Source organism: Cupressus sempervirens, chromosome 3 (assembly GCF_028749045.1).
Source record: "Cupressus sempervirens isolate cs-2001-9-10 chromosome 3, ASM2874904v1, whole genome shotgun sequence".
Taxonomy (NCBI): domain Eukaryota; kingdom Viridiplantae; phylum Streptophyta; class Pinopsida; order Cupressales; family Cupressaceae; genus Cupressus; species Cupressus sempervirens.
Window position 1 is genome coordinate 572,701,505 of NC_143120.1, and position 12,787 is coordinate 572,714,291.

A 12,787-nucleotide genomic window follows, 5' to 3' on the forward strand; every position below is an offset into this window, starting at 1 on the left:
TCCTACAGAGGAATATGTAGCTAAGATATATAATATCAAAGGTTTTCCTGGTATGGGTGGCATCAAAAATAGAGGTTTAGCAAAGTATCTTTTTATTTGATCTAGGTTGTGTTGAAAATGTTGAAAATCTTCATTCCAAATATAGGTAGAGCCTTTATGCAAGTTTTTGTTAAAAGATTGTACCTTATCAACTAATTGAGAGATGAACCTTCTAATTGATTGTAGACACCCTTGAAGACTTCTGAGTTGACTAATATTCCTAGGGGGAGGCATTGCCATGATGGCTTGTACTTTTTTAGGATCAACCTCAATGCCTTTTGTTGATATGATGTATCCTAGCAATTTTCTTCATGTAACACCAAAGGCACATTTTTTTGGATTTAGCCTAAGTTGAAATTTTTCCATACGGTCCAACATCAAACTAAGGTTGTTAAGATGTGTCTCATTTTTTAGATTTTTCTAGTGTATCATCAACATAATCTTTCATATTCTTATGCATCATATCGTGGAAGATAGTAGTCATCATGCATTGATAGGTAGCACTAGCATTATTTAGCCCAAACGGCATGACATTCCAATAGAAGGTACCCCATGCACATGTAAAGGTTGTTTTTTGTTGATTAGCAAGAGCAATTTTAATTTGGTTATACCTAGAGAATCCATCCATTAAGGAGTACATTTCATAACTTACAGTCATATCCACTATCATATCTATGTTAGGTATTGGAAATTCATCCTTATGGAATGCCTTGTTTATATCTCTAAAATCAATGTAGACTCGAATAGATTTGTCATGTTTAGACATAGGTACAATATTAAAAATCCACTCTGCATAATTAATAGCTCTGATGAAATTTGCACTTAGGATTTCTTTCAATTTTACTTTGACTAAGAGGGCCACATGTGGATGCATTTTTCTTAGTTTTTTCTTAATAGGTTTTACACTAGGAGAGATGGATAAATGATGCATAATTAGATTTGTGTCAAGTCCTGGCATATCTAAGTAAGTCTGTGCAAAATTGATCTTTTTTTCTTGAAAGAACTTGGCAAAACTCTCCTTTTCTTCATTTGACAATGACTAAATCACGTGGATAATTTTAGGAGATTCTTTTGTACCCAAGTTGATAGGTTGTCTAGGTTCAATGAGAACCAAAGATCTATCCTAGAAATAACTTCACAAACTACCAAGTACCTCATCCATAGGCACCTCAAGTAGGTTTTCACCATTGGATACGTCTTTATATTTATTTTTTTGGGTTCAGATACTGCCACAAAGTGGTTTTCACCATCTGACCACTTGTTTTTTGCTTTTAATTTTGTGACTAAGGTATTTGATATCTACTTCTATCACGTTAACCATAGGTTCACTAGTGGAAGAAATCATGGGTTCAATGGCATTAAGGTAGCAAGCGATCTCATAATCATTCTAAAAATATAGTATTTCAGGTCTTTGATGTTGAACCAACCAATCTATGAGATCTGGGTGAATCAAGGAGAGAGATATGGAAGCTTTAGGGTTATTGATATGGAAGGAGTCATCTCTGGTGACATGAGAAGTTGAGCCTATAGAGAATGTTGTAAAGGAATATAGATCAAGAATAGACCTAGAGGGACCAGTGTGATCCACTAAAGTAATTTATCAACCAAAATTTTATAACCCTAATCTAGACTCTTCAACTACATTTGGTTGGGTATCATAGGTGTGAATGACATCCACCCCTAATTCTCAAGATGCATCTAAGAGACTTTCCCATTCATACTCACTAGAATCCATACTCTAGTTTCTAGAAATCAAGCGAGTAATATTTTCTCTAATTCTTCATCTATTTAAGTCTTCATGGTCAGATTCATCTTGTTCATGATGTCCAAAAGTAGAAGCTTCAACATAATTGTGGGTAATTATTGATTCTTCACCCCAATTGAGAGAAGTGAGAGGTATAAAATCCTCATCTTGTAGAGTGGTAGCAAGAAAGGGTGGATCATCATCCTCTGATTCATTGAACATGAGAGCTCTTCTACCAAATGTTGGTAATTCATCTTCTAGCCCAAAACCTAGGCCAGTGCAACCCTTGGTATGACTTAAGGGTTCTATGAGTGCTTTTTTGTTACCAGTTAAGGACCCATGGCCCTGATAGCCCATGTTTGTCAAAATTTTATACCCTTTTCCATAGCATTTAGGAGAGATGGAAGTAGTGACCGTAACTTCCTCTTCATCTTCCTCTTCCATATATATCCAATCTTTGATTGCTTGTTCTTCTTTTTCTTCTTCTACGGGGACTGAAGACTGAACAAAAGTGCTAAAAATGATCATTGTAGAAGTTGAAGGATTCGATTTGGCAGAAGGTTTCCGATAAGATGGAAGAGAAATAGGTAAAGCAGAAATAGAATCCAAAGTGTATTGACCCATTCCTAGGCTCATCATTTTTAGTTTATGTTCACACTCTATAAAAGATGGTGTTATCTTGTGAGAAGAGAAATTATGAGGAACCAATGTTTCTGCACTAGATAGCATGTTTATAGACATTGAGTTATTTATGGGGAAACTATCTCAGTATTTTTGAAAGGAAATTTTATACATCAATGATATGTGGAAGGGACTGCTTGCATGTCATTAATCGAGGACCTTCCTAGCAAAAAATTGTATGTGAATGGTATGTTTAGGACTTGAAAAATTACATCTTTTTCAATCAGATCAACTTGGATTGGAAGCACAATGAGACCTTTAGAAGGTCTTTCAACGTCATCATAGGATTTGATAGTGATCTTACACCTAGGGTCAATGGAAAATTTAGACATGCCTAATTGTTGGATAACATTGAAGGAGATGATGTTCAACCCTGCACCATTGTCTATCAGGACTCAGCGAACGTGAGTACGAAAGATTTGGACTTCAATTTGGAGGGCAAGATTGTCGGGATGACTAAGAGCTATGCAATATTCTTCAAATTAGGTGAGATAATGAGGTGAAGAGATGTTGTTCACCATGCTTGGAATTTCTTAGCATCAATATCCATGTGGATGTTGGTAGAACACAAGGATTTTTGGAGAATGTCCTTGTGCAAAGGGGATAATTCTAACAACTCAAAGATGGATATTTGAGCTAGCAATTTTTTGTAGCTATCTAACAAGTTCATAATTGGAGATTCTTGAGGTAATTACTTGTTTGGATGATGAAGTATTTTTAGGATCATTAGCAACTTTGAGAACAACTTTGGATTACCCCCTAGTAACAATGTTAAGTGGCTCACTCTGTGAGGAGGAGGATTCTACCACCTAAAGTACCACCTTGGGTGGGTGTTCCTTTGTTGTTGGGGAGCATTTCATGTTTTGAGGAAAACCTTGGGCCTCTCATCCTCAACATCATAATTAGGTTCTTCGTCATTATTAGAACTCATCATGAAAAGATATTTAATAGTCTCAATCATGTTTATAACATTATCAGTATCAGTGTACACATAGTTGATCTTAGCATCATGATTTTTCTTAGAAACCTTAGAGGATTTTCCTTTCTCATACTCTAGCAATGGTTGTTTGAAAGATTTATGGTCAAAGTTTTTAATGAGGTCATCTGTGACAACTTTACTAGCCTATTTGAGGTCTTGAATGACATCTTTGAGCTTAAAACATTGTTTAGTATTGTGGCCTTTTCTTCTATGATAACTGCAAATATGATCCTCTCTCCAGCAAGGGGGTCTAACGGGTGGGTCATAGGGGCACAAATTTTTTGGAAGCGTGACCATTTTTTTTTTCAGTTAAGGTCTTTAAGACCACTTTTTAAGGCTCAACCATCAATGTATAAATATGTCTTTTTTTACAAAACTTGGTGTTCTTATCAGATGCTTGAGGTTTCAAATCCTTTTGTTGTTTTACAACATAAATGGCATTGGAAAGTTTGAATGTAGGCACCTTGGTCTTAGGAGTGTCCACTACTCCATCATTGACAACATATTTGCTTTTGTTCCAAGGTTTTTTTTTATCCTTGCCATTTCCATTTCCATTCTTGTCTTTGTTCAAAATAATGTCACCCTTCCTCATAGAAACATCCTTAATATGATATGTACTCTCAACTATTGCATTGATGGATGTGAACATTTTTTTTCTTAAGCCAAAGTAAAGTTCTAGTACAATCATATTGACAAAGATATCAATTTTCTCCATCTTAAGAACTTGTTCAAGGTACCTAGAGTGTAGAGATCTTCACCTCTGAAGGTATGTTGCAAAAGGTTCTCCCTCTATTTTTTAATATATTTCACAAGTCCAACATAGTGACAGGATGTTGAATGTTATAAGATTATTGTTGGATAAACTGTTGTGCAAGTTCGTCGAATGTTTTGAGAGGGGGAGTCAATTTTGTGAACCACTTCATACCTTGCCCTTTTAGACTCTAGGAAGCAACAGCATAAGATAGATGTCTTCATGCATGAAATCCATTCTAATAGCATAGAAGTGCCTCACATGATCGTCAGGGTCACCATTTCCATCGTATTTTTCATACTTAGGAACCTCTATATCCCTAGGAAATGGGAGCATGTAAAGATTCCTATCAAAGTGGAGAGCACATATTGATTCGACATATGAAGCCTTGGGTTTTTCTTTGGAGGTTTGTAGTTATGCAAGTTGTTTCCTCAGCTCTTGCATTTCTTCTCTCAATATTTTATTCTCGATAGGCTCTCTTTTTTTATTATTCTTTGCACAACAAAATCCTGAGGGAGTTTCCATCCCTTTGCTACCATATATTGAAAGTGTTGGTCCCCATTTTGCACTACGGCTTTAAGCATTAACTTTTGGGTGACCTCATCTTGTTGAAATCTTATGACATCTTCACTAGTGATTTCCTCATCACTCTCATGATGCGATTGTGATTGTCTAGGTGGGGATGGGCATGCCCCCACATTGACTCTAGGTGTCCTTGGAGGTGTGTTTTTGCCATCATTGCCACCAAGGGGAATGTGATCAAATGGATTGTTTTAATAGCCTCTTTTATTTTCCCCATTGTGTGTATGAGTATTAGGCTTAGCTTGTTGATGAGTTCTTTCTCTAGTGTGTATGGCCTCTTTGAGTCTCTCATTTTCTTGCCCTTTTTCTTCTAAGCGCCATTTGATCTCTTTAGGATGCATGTTGATCAAGATGTTATCTTCACCCGTGGGTGTATCAAAGGGTGTACCAGATGGATTTTCAAAGTTGTAGAGCAGATTATGTTGGATGTTGGTTGTTTGCATTCGAGTAGAGTCAAGATCCTCCACACAAGGTTGTCCACAAGGGCATCTAGCTGGAGTTTCTATTTATGCAAAAATGAAAGAGAGGCGACTAAATTTACCAAATTGGAACCTAGTTGTGACTGGCATGTAATAATATCTTTTCTTAATAGGATGAGAAAAGTGTTTTAGATTTGAAGCTTTTACAATCAATAATCACTTGTCAAAGTAAAATAGATGGCTTTTCAAGAGTGCTCAAGAATTTATAGTGCTAGTGAATTGAGATGAGAGAGTGAGCAAGAAGCTTAATAGAAAATAGCTAGCATAAAGCGGTAACCAGATTTGGACAAGTGATCATCAATGACATTTTGGCACTTACATCTGATAGACTAAACCCATCTTTTCAACTTAGGATAGTACCTAACATAGGGGTTTGATACCAAATTCAAGAAGGAATGAAGCGACAAGACCCTAGATTAGTTAAAATGCATTGTAGACTCTATTTTGAAGGGAAACTAACCAAGGTGATACTTTTCCAAGAGACAGATGATAGTAGGATAGCAACTTGTATCATACAATAGAGTTTACAATAACTGGGCAAGACTTTTCTTTCAGGCAATAGTTTCTTTTAAGTAGGGCAATAAAGTTTAGTATAACTAGGTGATAGACCTCAAAGTAACCAAGCGATACAATTTTGGACAAAAAGTATCGTACGATATTTCTCTAGAGATAGTATGACAATAAGCCAGTGAATTGTGAAAAATGATAGTTTTGACTCAAAAACTTTGCATTTCAATTTGATAATCAAGTAGTTTCAAATTAGATAGTTTATGATTTCAATTTCTGTCAGAGAACAACACAGTTTGCAATCAATAAGGGTACTTTTCATGTCTCAATCAATTGAAAAAGGGACAAAGGAACAATGTCAATACACATTTTTGATATCAAAACAAACTTCTATCAAATTTAGTGGGATGTTTGATTTGAGAGAACATTTACACAGGTCAACACATTCAAAAACACTTGCCAAGCATATCTACCTAAAAGTCACGGTTCATTACTCAACAACTTGGCCCACACTAAGTGCTCCTTTACCTCACACCAAGTGGTTGCCCATAAGAGATAATGGATTTGTCATGGAAAATCCATAAGCATAACCAAGGGAACATAGATGGCGAGTGTAAAATCTTAGGGTGATTAAGGTAGTCCACTAGGATCAATCCTTGCACCAAGAAGTTGAGCGGAAAATAGGGTAGTTACTAACCTAGAGTGTTTAGAAAGGGCTTCCATTCATAATTTTTCTCTTGCAACCAATTACGAGACACCCCACCTTTTGGCAGGTAATAGATCTCATGATCACAAGAGAACCCTAAGCATTTTTGCTTAGCATTTTCCTCTTGGTCCCAATCCCACAAGTACTCACACTAGGCAAAGACAAACACTACGTCTACCAAGATTTTGTGTCCTTGATAGCCTTAAGATTGTAGTGGGTTGGAATAGTCAAGTTCTCTTGTCCTCATTTGGGTCATTCCTCTTGGTTTCCTAAGAAAAGGATCGCATAAGGATTCTAACTAAAAATTAGATCGGATCCACTTTCAAGAGTCAAGATTTTTGATTCACCATGAGGGTGAAGAGCATACTCTCCTATCTTGATTCTTTCCCCAAACATGCCAAAAAGTTTCAATTAATCCCCTTGCTTTTAAAATCCAAAGGCTAGTAAAAATTTATGATTCACCATGAGGGTGAAGAGCATACTCTCCTATCACCAAAGAACCTCAATCACAAGTTTAATGTTCCTATGAAATGAAAACAACTAGTAGAGTGTCACACATGGAATAAAAGAAATACAAGAAAGTGTTTGGTTTTTATGCTTTGGAAAACTCTGCAAACAAGTGTTAGTATCCCTTGCACATTTAAAGCTTTGACATGCATTCTTTTCAAGGTAATTATACAAGTGTTTCAACGCAACAACCTACAAGCACAACCGTTAGTCCAAAAAAAATAGAAAAGTCTATAAATAAAGCTCTGTCAGACTGTAATAGAACTATAAAATTGAACAAACAATAAGTAGCAACTGAAAAATTGACCAAATCACCTAAAAAGAAAGTAGTTTCAGGCAAGGTGATTTTTTTTTCTAGAAGAATGTCATATAATACTTCTCAGTATACCCATGTGATAGTTTTTCTTCATGCGATATTTCTCCCTAAGCCATGCGATACTACTCACTATACCAAGGTGATATAGTTTAGTAAGGGCATGTGATACTTTTACCAAAAAAGTATCATTTGAAAGTAAAAACAAATATTGTACGATACTAAAAAAGTATTGCATAATACTTGTGACTATAAAAATAAATAAAATGCAGACATAATGTAGAAAATGTAGCAAGACAAGGACTGAAACAAGAGTGTTCTACCCCATGGTAGGTGCCAAAAATGTACACTATAAATGTGTCACACTCTAAACCCTTCTATCTAATTGATTCCATGAGATCGAAATGCTTGGATGTTGGCTTAGAGCTCACTATTCATAGAGTGCAAGAAGTTTGTTTTGAGCATGTAATGGGCTCTCAGTTGAGCCTTAGAGACACATTCCTTGCTAGTAAATCATGCAACGAAAGGTTCTTTGAGACAAAAGAAAGAGTGCAAGTGTCCATAATGTGTTCCTCAAATATGCAATGCAAATATGGATTAAACTAGTATGAATATGGAATATTCAGTTATATTAAACAAAAATGAGAGTGTTACATGATCCAAACTAGTTACTATGTGAGCTAGATTATTGCAAAATAAAAGATAAACTACATGAATCTAAACTAGGATCCCATAGATGATAGAATGAGACAAGGAATCAGAAGTTCTCCACAAAGCTCTCAAGAATTCAAATGATAAACCTGTAGCATAACAATACTCAAGAGTGTGGATCCTTTGAGAACGGGATAGCTCTTTCTTTTATATACATAATGATGGTGGAGATCAAGATCAATGGATGAAGGATCAAGGGTGAAATTTGACTTTGGCATGATTCATGTGCAAGAGGAAGTCAACCAATAAGAAAAGAGTTCATTTTTCATGTGAGACAAAAAGTCTTTTCTTTTAATTTTGAAATAAGAATAATGCTTTATGTGTGCACATTGAGTGGGTTAGAAGAATGGGGTCTTTTGTTTAATTAAAAGGGGACATGTTCTCTTAATAAAATAATGAACTTAGGATAGCATAGTAAAACTATAGGTTATAGTCAAATTAATTGATTTTTAGCATTTGACCTAGGAAGATGATTAATTAATATAGCCAAAATGCTGAGAAGGGAGCTAATAGTCTAAATGACCATTTTTAGGTGATTACACCTAGTATCAATATCCCCTACCAAATATGAGTCAACATATCTCTGTAAATTAGTAGTATAGACTCCAAAATATCAACACTTACTGAATGTTCCCCTCAAATATCTAAGAATTCATGTGATTGCATTACAATGCTCAATTCTTGGATGACTCATATACCTACTAACAACTCCAACTACATGTGCCATATTTGACCTAGTATATACAATAGCATACATTAAGCTTCCTACAACTAAAACATAAGGTACCTTGGACATCTTATCCTCCTCATCTTGTTTCTTTGGACACATCTCTTTAGTCAACTTCAAATGACCAGGTAAAGGTGTCTTGACAGCTTTGGCATTCTCCATAAAGAAATGTTGTACCAATTTCTTAATATAATCAACTTGAGACAATGTCAATTTTCTATTCTTTCTATCTCTGCAAATCTTCATACCAAAGATTTTTTCTACTACCCCCAAACCCTTCATAGCAAATAAATGTGCTAACTGTTGTTTTAGCCACTTAATGTGATCCATGTTAGACCCAGCTACAAGCATATCATCAACATATAAACATAAAATAATGTAGCTATTATCATCCAACCTCTTAAAATAAATACAATGATCTGAATGACACCTACTATATCCATGCTCATGCATAAAACTATCAAATTTCAGATACCACTGCTGAGGTGCTTGCTTCAAGCCATATAAACTTTTCTTCAATCTGCACACTAAGTTCTTCTTACCTTTGACCTCAAATTCGTGTGCTTGTATGTGTGTGTGTGTGTGTGTGTGTGTGTGTGTGTGTGTGTGTGTGTGTGTGTTTACATCTATGTATATATATATATATATATATATATATATATATATATATATATATATATATATATATATATATATATATATATATACATTATATATATAAATATACATACATACATACATACATACATACATACATACATACATACATACATACATACATACATACATATATATATATATATATATATATATATATATATATATATATATATCCAAATCACCATGAAGAAAGGTTGTTTTAACATCAAGTTGCTTCAAATGCAAATCTTTAGTAGCCATAATACTTAAAATTGTACGTATAGAAGTCATTTTAACAACAGGAGAAAAATATCTCATCAAAATCAATGCCCCCAAAAAATCTTTCACATTTTATTTTATAAAAGGATTTTTATGTGCAAATAATTTTACAACTGACCTGACTTTAAATAGTCTCTTACCTCCATCGTCTTCTATCAACCTATTGTAATCACCTAAAAATGGTCATCTAGACTATTAGCCCTCTTTTCAACATTTTGGCTAAATTAATTTAATCATTTACCTAGACCAAATTGCTAATAATCAATTTATTTGATTATAACCTATAGTTTGACTATGCTATCCTAAGTTCATTATTTGATTAAAAGAACATGTCCACTTTTAATTAAATAAAAGACCCCATTTTTCTAACCCACTTAAAGTGCACACATAAAGTCCTTTTTCTATTTTGCAATTAAAAGAAAAGGCTTTGTGACTTTTGTCTTATATGACAAGTCAACTTATATTCTATTGGTTGACTTGTGTGTGCACATGGATCACTCCTCTTTTTGAATTCCACTGTTGATCTCTCTTCATCTTTTCGCAAACATATCGGCTAACTCCTTTCATATATTTCTTTACTTTCTTCTTGTTCATGTCCTTTACCTTCTTAATCTTTCACTTCATCTCTTTTCTATCTCATCATCACATTATATAAATTTTTGACCTCTTAAATAATTTCAACGTCCTAGATTCATTTTCGAGATCGAAATCCAAATTCGAGTTCATCTTGATGGTCAAAATTGTCTTTTAAAATTCTACTTTCTTCTGAGCAGGTAGTTGACCTTTTGAGGTCTAATCTCTGAATCATCATTGGAATATCTTCATTTCTTCATGTCTTCATCATTTTGATACTTCATATCTACTTCAATTCATTTTTTCATGTCTAAAATCACCTTTCTACTCATTTTGACCTAATTTTTATGCTATATCCTTCAAGGTCAACTCTAGTCAAACTAAGTCATTTTATCAATTTCTTATAGTCATTCTTGGGTTCTAATCATCTATCTGTCATCTTGGACATTGCTTTATTCTATTTTTCTCATGTCTAGCCAGTTTTTGCATCCCCTTACCTCATTTCAATTTCGATCTCGATGGGGCAGAAATACTCTATTGCTGATTGTTGCAGCTATCTATTTCTTAGGAGCATTTGTTTGACCTTATCACTTGCTCTTGATCTATTCACTTTGCTAGGTGTTAAAATTCTTTTTGGATCCTAATATCATCTTCCTAATGTTCAGTACTACTGCTATCAAGCTGTGCATTTAGGACTTGCTATCTATTTCTGCATTTCATTCTTTAGAATCAGACGTCTATATCTATCATCGCCTACTTGGCTTTCTATTTTCTTTGACATAATGTGTTCCCAGATCGATCACGCATTAGTCAAAGAGGGGCAAATGTAATCACCTAAAAATGGTCATCTAGACTATTAGCCCTCTTTTCAACATTTTGGCTAAATTAATTTAATCATTTACCTAGACCAAATTGCTAATAATCAATTTATTTGATTATAACCTATAGTTTGACTATGCTATCCTAAGTTCATTATTTGATTAAAAGAACATGTCCCCTTTTAATTAAATAAAAGACCCCATTCTTCTAACCCACTTAAAGTGCACACATAAAGTCCTTTTTCTATTTTGCAATTAAAAGAAAAGGCTTTGTGACTTTTGTCTTATATGACAAGTCAACTTATATTCTATTGGTTGACTTGTGTGTGCACATGGATCACTCCTCTTTTTGAATTGCACCGTTGATCATCCACCATCTTCATCTTGATCTCTACCGTCCATACATCTTTAAAAGGGAGAGAGCTTTCTCCCTCAATCAATCCATATTTTGAATATTGTTATGCTGCAGGTTTTCTACCAGGTTTCTTTGGAGCTTTGTGGAGAACTTCTATTTCTTGTCTACATTCTCTCATACCATAGCATTTTAGCTTAGATTCATGTTGCATGTTAGTTTAGCTTCTATTTTGCAATAATCTATCTCACATAGCTTAATATTTGGATTGTAACACTCTCATCCATGCTTAGAATAGTTGCACTTTTCATATTCATTCTAGTTAAATCTTTAGTTGCATTTCATTCTTGAAGAATTCCTTGGGACATTTGCATTCTTGCATCTTGTCTTTGGAACCTCCCATTGCATGGCTTACTAGCAAGGAGAGTATCTCTAAGGCTCATCTGAGAGCCTTCTTATTCTTGAAATATACTCTCTTGCACTCCATGGATAGGGAGCTCTAAGCCGGCATCCAAACATTCCAACTCATGGAATCGTTTGGATAGAAGGGTTTAGAGTGTGACACAAATCAAGTGTACACCTATAAGCCCATTTATTCTATAAATCCCTTTTACCTGCAGGCAATTTGCATAAATCTCATGTTTGATTTTCTAGCGAATCCATTTCATCTTTCATTGCACACTCCCACTAAATCTTTGTATCCACTTGCACAACTTCATCATAACATTTAGGTTCACTAGCATTTGTTAATAAAATAGAATACAGAGAGGGAGAAAATATTTCTAGAGGTCTACTTAGCCTTGTTGATCGTCTAACATTCACTAGGATGTGTGGTATTTGTTTTTGCAATTGTTGCAGAGCATGAGGGACTGCTGGAGCATCTTCCTTTTGAGTATCATCCAACACTACATAAAAAAATTCTTTCTTCTCATGCTACTACAATAGGTCTTTGTACAAAATTTTCTCATTGAATATGACATCCTTGCTTCTTATAATTTTACAATTTTCAAAATCTCAAAGCTTGTAACCAAATAAATCAATGTCATATCCAACAAATACGTATTTCTTTGACTTAGCTTCCAACTTGGCTCTATTTTTAGAATCAATATGTGCAAATGGTTCACAACCAAAGGTTCTAAGAAAAGAATAACTCACCTTCTTACTAGTTCATGCCTCCTCTAAAATGCCATAGCCCAAAGGAGGAGAGGGATCTCAATTGATCAAATAGAAAGAAAAATTGATAGCCTCAACCCACATGTTTAAGGGCAACCCATCATGTAACCTCATGTTCCTTGCATGCTCCATTATTATCATGTTTGTGCGTTTAGCCACTCAATTTTCTTGTGGAGTCCTTGGAACAATTTTCTACCTATGAATACCATTAGTGAAGTAATAATCTT